At 42.4% G+C, this 6,943-nt stretch overlaps 1 non-coding gene across 1 annotated transcript; it reads left to right on the top strand.

The window, feature by feature from the left end:
* The first annotated feature begins 2,431 nt into the window (after window positions 1-2,431).
* On the top strand, window positions 2,432-2,569 carry LOC114817780. The gene has a single exon (XR_003765637.1). It is a non-coding gene; the product is annotated as a small nucleolar RNA SNORA7 (small nucleolar RNA).
* Window positions 2,570-6,943: the final 4,374 nt, after the last annotated feature.

Genomic DNA, 6,943 nt, shown 5'->3' with positions numbered 1-6,943 from the left:
CCCTCCATCCTAATGGCCACCATGCTGGTTCAATCACTGTTACATCATACCCTGACTCGACTACTACCTCAGCCTCATTCCCGAACTCTCTGCCTCCAGTCTCTTCCCTCCCCAACCATATTTGTTTGATGCCCAGATCCTTTTTCTATGGTACGTAAGTACTTAGAGAAGCAGTGCTTAGAGAAGCAGTGTGGCTCAGTGGAAAGAGCCTGGGCTTTGGAGTCAGAGGTCATGAGTTCGAATCCCAGCTCTGCCACTTGTCAGCTATGTGACTGTGGGCAAGTCACTTAACTTCTCTGTGCCTCAGTTCCCTCATCTGTAAAATGGGGATGAAGACTGTGAGCCCCACGTGGGACAACCTGATTCCCCTGTGTCTACCCCAGCGCTTAGAACAGTGCTCTGCACATAGTAAGCGCTTAACAAATACCAACATCATTATTATTATTATTATTACTTACTATGTGCCAGGCACTGGGAAACCACAGTTAGTTCACCAAATAGGCTCTTCAAGATTTCTGATGAAGTCCTCGAGCCCAGGTATTCACTCCAGGGTGTAGTTGGCATTCTGCAGGTGATACCATTTCCTTCTGCCTCCCAGGTTTCTGGAGAGGACATAGCTTGTCCACCCAACCCCTTTGGGCTGGAAAAGAGCCAAGGAGAAGTCAGTATGGCAAGTCCACTCCTTGACCTCCACCAGCAGGATATGCCCTCCCAACGCCCATCCCTTGTCCGCAGCGAACTTGCTTTCATCTTCCTCATTGCCTGGACTCCTTTCTCCTTCACAGTCAACTGTCCCCATCTTTAAAGCCCCTCTGAAATTACATCTCCTCAAAGAAGCCTTCCTCAGTTTATTTCTAATGCCTCCAATGTCCTTCCTCAGTTTATTTCTAATGCCTCCAATGTACCTTCCCCACAGTTACCGCTTTATATCTTCCACATCACCCAAACATTTAAGGACCCTTCAATGTCTCATAGTACCTATGTATGTAATTACTTAACCAATTAATAATAATGATAATAATAATAATTATGGTATTTGTTAACTGCTTACTATATGCCAGGCACTGTATCAAGCGCTGGGATAGATACAAGATATTTGGGTTGGACACCGTCCTTGTCTTATATGAGGCTCACGGTCTTAATTCCCATTTTACAGATGAGGAAACTGAAGCACAGAAAAGTGAAGTGACTTGCCCAAGGTCACACAGCAGACTAGTGGCAGAGCTGGGATCAGAACCCATGACCTTCTGACTCCCAGGCCTGTGCTCTATCACTAGGCCATGCAGCTTCCCATTACTTCAGTATTAATTCAGATACATACGCCTCAAAAGTCTCCACTGATTGCCCATCCACCTCTGTATCAAAGAAAAACTCCTCACCATTGGCTTTAAAGCTCTCCATCACCTTGCACCTTCTTACCTCACCTCTCATCACTTCTTCTACATCCCAGCCCGCACACGTCATTCGCCTGGTGTTAATCTTCTCACTGTGCCTCAATCTCGCCTGTTTTGCTGCCCACCCCTGGCCCATCTTCTGCCTCTGGCCTAGAACGCCCTCTGTCCAACAAACAATTACTTTCTCCGCCTTCAAAACCTTATTGAGGGCACAACATCTCCGACTCCCTTCTGTGTCACCCTGACTTGCTCCCTTTGTTCTTCCTTACACCCCCTCCAGACCCACAGGATATATGTAAATTTCTTTAATTTTATTTATTTATATGGCTGTCTCTCTCCACCCTCTCTTGACTGTAAGCACATTACGGGCAGGGAATGTCACTTTTTTATTGTTGTACTATACTTTCCCAAGTGCTTAGTAGAGTGCTCCACACATAGTAAGCTCTTAATAAATATGACAGAATGAATAAACTAATACTCCAGTTCCTTACTTTTATGTCTTTTTCCCCTGCTAGATTGTACAGTCCTTGATGAAAGAAATCCTGCTTACTCTAGTCTGTAAGATGCATGGTGTAGTGGGTGGAGCATGGCCCTGGGAGTCAGAAGGTCATGGGTTCTAATCCTGACTCCACCCCTTGTCTGCTGTGTGTCAGTGGGCAAATCACTTCACTTCTCTGTGACTCAGTTACCTCATATGAAATATGGGGATTAAGACCGTGAGCCCCATATAAGACAACGACTGTGTTCAAAATGATTTGCTCGTATCCACCCCAGTACTTAGTACAGTGCCTGGCACATGGTAAGCAGTTCAGAAATACCACAATTATAATTATTGTGGGTAGGAGTCATATCTACCTACTCTATCAGAATGAGGCCCAGTGGAAAGAACACAGGCCTAGGAGGCAGAGGACATGAGTTCTAATCCCAGCATTACCACTTACCTGCTGCATGACCTTGAGCAAGTCACTTTACTTCTCTGTACTTCAGTTTCTTCATCTGCAAAATGTTAGCCCTGTGTGCATCTATCTCAGCACTTTCCCCTCTCAGAGTCACACCTGGAGAGTTTCCAGTACCCTACCAGTCTCGACTATGGGAGGGAGAGTCAAGCAGAGGCATAATCATTCCATTCCTAGCTTGGGCAGTGGCTAGCGAGTGGAAGGCAAGCTGCTACAAGTCAAAACCCACCTGTGCTGGGAGAGAGTCGAGGGTGGGCACTCAAGTTTACTGCGTGGAAGGAGGCAAAGGTAAACCACTTCCACTTCCGCATTTTTCCAAGAAAACTATGTCAATCCACTACCAGAATGATTGCAGCTGTGGGTGGGGTGTTCTGGGAGAGATGTGCCCATGGCATCACTTTGGGTCAGAGAAAACTTGATAGCATAAGACAAGACACCCCAGCACTTAGTATGATGCTTGGCTCATAATAAGCCTTTGACAAATGCAATAATTATAACTCTATTTGGCTTAAGAAATATAACTGATTATTAATTCTAATACACCCTTCTCAATAGGCACTACAGAAATTGTTTCAGACATTTTACTTAAAAGTCCTCAGAACTCTGTTTTCTTCTATTCCATCTTAATTTCTTGCTGAGAAGCAGGGTGGCTTAATGGAAAGAGAATTAGTTTGGAGTCAGAGACCCTGGGTTCTAGTTCTTTCTCCCCGATTTGCCTGCTGTGTGACCTTGGGTAAGTCACTTGACTTCTCTGTGTTTCAATTTCCTCATTTGTAAAATGCACATTCAATTACTTAGACTATGAGCCCCCATGTGGTACAGGGACTGCCCAACTTATATTTACCTCAGTACTTAGAACCATATTTGACACATAGTGAGTAATTAGAAAATACCATTTAAAAAAATCTTTATGAAAAGATTACCTTTTCTGTTTTGTGATTAATGCCTCACAGCCTGAATGGACAGCCAGATTTCTTTTCTGGGACAAGGTTAGACAGTGATGTATTTTAGTGCTATGCCTCCTTGAAAAGATGTAATAAATTAATTTCATTAAGCTCATCAAAAAAGCCAAATTAAGTAGTGTAGCATTTGAAGAGTTGCTAGGCTCTATTGTCACAGGAGAGTCCTAGCAGTCCTCGTGATCACCCGCAAAAGGGTTGTAAAGTTTTTCTTCAGCTACAAGATGATGCTTCTGGTGGTGATATTGAGAAGGAACAAGGCCTAGTGGAAAGAGCTTGGGCCTAGGAATCAGAGGACCTGGATTCTAATCCTGCCTCAAGTACATGTCTCTTACTTGAAGCTGGGCAAGTCTCTTAACTTCTCTCTAACTCAGTTCCCTCATCTGTAAAATAGAGATTTAATACCTGTTCATCATCCTACTTAGACTGTGAGCCTCATGTGGGACTTGATGACCTTGTATCTATCTCAGGGTTTAGTACAGTGCTTGGCACAGAGAAAATGCTTAACAGATAGCACAACTATTACTATTATTCTGATTTTTGCTGGGCCATAAAAAAAACAACTCATGTATGTTAAGGTTTTGCAGTGAAAATAGCCAAACATTTTTGGAATTGTCCTGGAAATTCCCTCATTTAATTAATAATAACAATAACAATAATTGGCCTTACTATGTTCCAAACACTGTTCTAAGCACTGGGGGGAAATACAAGGTAATCAGGTTGTCCCACATGGGGCTCACAGTCTTAATCCTCATCTTATAGATAAGGTAACTGAGGCACAGAGAAATTAAATGACTTACCCAAAGTCACACAGCTGACAAGTGGCAGAGCTGGGATTAGAACCCATGACCTCAGACTCCCAAGCCTGGGCTCTTTCCACTGAGCCAGGCTGCTTCTCCAATTCTAATTCTAAACCATCTCAAGCATTCTTTGCTAACCTATTGATATTCAATTTCAACACTGTACCTAATATTTCACCTTTGGAAAGCAATCAATCAGCAGTGTGCCAGATTCTTCTCAAGTCAATTGTTTCTGTGTTTTAGAGTCACTGATACTCTTTGAGCATAATATTCCCTGAGAGGCCAGTGACTCCAACTAAGAAGAGAAGAGATTCCTGATCATATGGAGCAATAATTATTCATTTTGTTGCATGTTAAGCCCTTATTATGTGCCAAGTACTGTTCTAAGCACTGCGGGAGATGTAAATTAATCAAGCTGGACATAGGCCCTGTCTCACACGGGGCTCTCGATCTAAATGTGAGGGAGTAGGTTTTAATCATTTCACAGATGATATGACTGAGGCACAGAGACATTATTAATGATAAAAATAACTGTATGTTTTAAGCACTTACTATGTATCAGGCACTGCTCTAAGCCTGAGGTAGATACAAGATAAGTTTTGATACAATCCATCCCACATAAGGCTCTTGATTTAATCCCATGTTAGTGATGAGGGAACTGAGGCACAGAGAAGGTAAGTGATTTGCCCAAGGTCATAGAGCAGACACATAGCAGAGCTGCAATTAGAACTTAGGTCCTCTAACTCATTTAGCTAGTATCTTGGAATATAGAGTTACACAAGAAATTTCTCCACAGATTCTAAGATATAACACTTAGTGTTTTCAGGATGCATCTTGACTAGAAGTCTATTAGGAATCTTTCTTTCAACAACACAAACTTGTTGTGTTAGGTGTACCAAAGAAATTACATATAAGTGGAAGGCATGGGAATGGGTGAATATTATTTCCTAATGCTCCATGTCACAAGATTACAGCCCTCACAATGTAGAACTGAATGTACCAACAATCTATCCTCCAGCTAACTCAGCCTGTCCTTTCCCCCCATTTTCTAAATTAAATTTCATACTCTAAAAGGGGCACATGATGAACTTCACTTTTACTAAAGTTTCAAACAACATTATTATCTTGTATTTCTGTAGCTCTTCTCTTCCAAGGAACTCAAAGCCCATTGAATAGGACACCTCACCTCCCCCATGACCTTGGGCATCAACAGAAACCATGAATCTTATATTCAGCTGGGAAGCCTGAAGCATTTTAGAATTTAAGGGCTTTGAATACAGAGTTGAGTAGGAATTAAAGGGCTTTAACTCAAACCTGGGCAGTTGCCTTGCATCAGATGTCAATCAATGGTATTTATTGAGTGCTTACTATGTGCAGAATACTGTAAGCACTTGGGAGAGTATAATACAACGAAGTCCTCATCACTATTTGTGAATGGAAAGAAAAGATGTATTGTTAAGTACACTCTGTTCTCCTACAACTTTAAGATTACATTCCCAAGAAATCCTATATGAATCCCAATGTTTATCACGGTTCTTTGGTACATAGGTGTAGCTGATAGAGCACGAGCCTGTCAACCAGAAAGACCTGGGTTCAAACCCTAGCTCCGCCACATGTCTCCTGTGTACTCTTGGGCAAGTCACTTCACTTCTCTGGGCCTCAGTTATCTCATCTGTAAAATGGGGATTAAGACTAGGAGTCCCACATGGGACAGGGACAGTGTCTAACCTGTTAATTTCATATCTATCCCACCACTTAGAACAGTGCTAGGCACATAGTAATTGCTTAACAAATACCATTACTATTATTATAGTAAATGTATTATTATTACACTTATTATTGCAATTATTATTTTTGAACTTGTGTGAATGCCTTAATCAAAGGGATGCATATGCTACTAGCGGTTTCTTCTGACATTCCAACATGTTCTATGGATGGAGAAAGTGGGATTGGGAGAAGGGATACTTGTCAGTCCATAGTTCTGGCTGAATGGTTGTCACTGAAGAGACAACCTTCAGTGGGGTCTCGTGGAAAGAGACCAGGCCTGGGAGGCAGGAGCTGGGTTTGTCTCCCTGCCCTGCCTCACAATTTTCACCTTGGACAAGCCAATAACCTCCCCAACCTTCTTTCCCCAATTATGGAAAATGGGCATTAAATAGATAATGAGCCCCGAGTAGGACAGGGACTATGATACTCTTGTATTGACCTAAGCACACAGTAGGCACTTGATAAATGCCTCATGAGATTTCAATGATCGCCACACTTGGACCTGAGCAATTTTCTGTTCCACACTAAACAGTAATGGGGTTTCTGGTTCTGTTTCTTCCAAGAGATCCAGTGCCTTGCTGCTGTTTGTTACCAATGTCTCCTCGTTTCTCATGTTGCAGTTGTATCACTTCTTCTCCATCCCAATTACTCTGGGTTCTCTTCCCCTACCTCTGCAACCTTGCCTCCCATTCTTCTACCAAACCAATTATCTTTCCCCTGGATCCCATCCATACCTCCTTTCCCTAATCTGCTCATGGAGGCTGCTATATCACTGACATTCCAGTTATTTTTAGACTTTTGCAGGCACTTTAGGCCCCTCAAAATTCCTGGATCTCAGCCACTAGGCAATGTATTTTCATCTCATTATCCCCTTCGGGCAAATGATATCTCTTGGTATTTTCTTACTAACCTTGAGCATTTCTAGCCTCTTGCACCTTAGCTAGCCCACAAAATGATCTTCTTGTTAATGATAACACCTAACCGCCTCAATATCCTCTACCTTATTTTCCTTAAATTCGGCTGGGCAGCCAGAATTCCTTATTTTTAAAATGGTCCATAACACTCCT

The sequence above is a fragment of the Ornithorhynchus anatinus genome, chromosome 1 (genome assembly GCF_004115215.2).
Source record: "Ornithorhynchus anatinus isolate Pmale09 chromosome 1, mOrnAna1.pri.v4, whole genome shotgun sequence".
NCBI classification, from domain to species: domain Eukaryota; kingdom Metazoa; phylum Chordata; class Mammalia; order Monotremata; family Ornithorhynchidae; genus Ornithorhynchus; species Ornithorhynchus anatinus.
The sequence above is the reverse complement of the archived record's forward strand: the minus strand, read 5'-3'. Positions and strand labels throughout refer to the sequence as shown.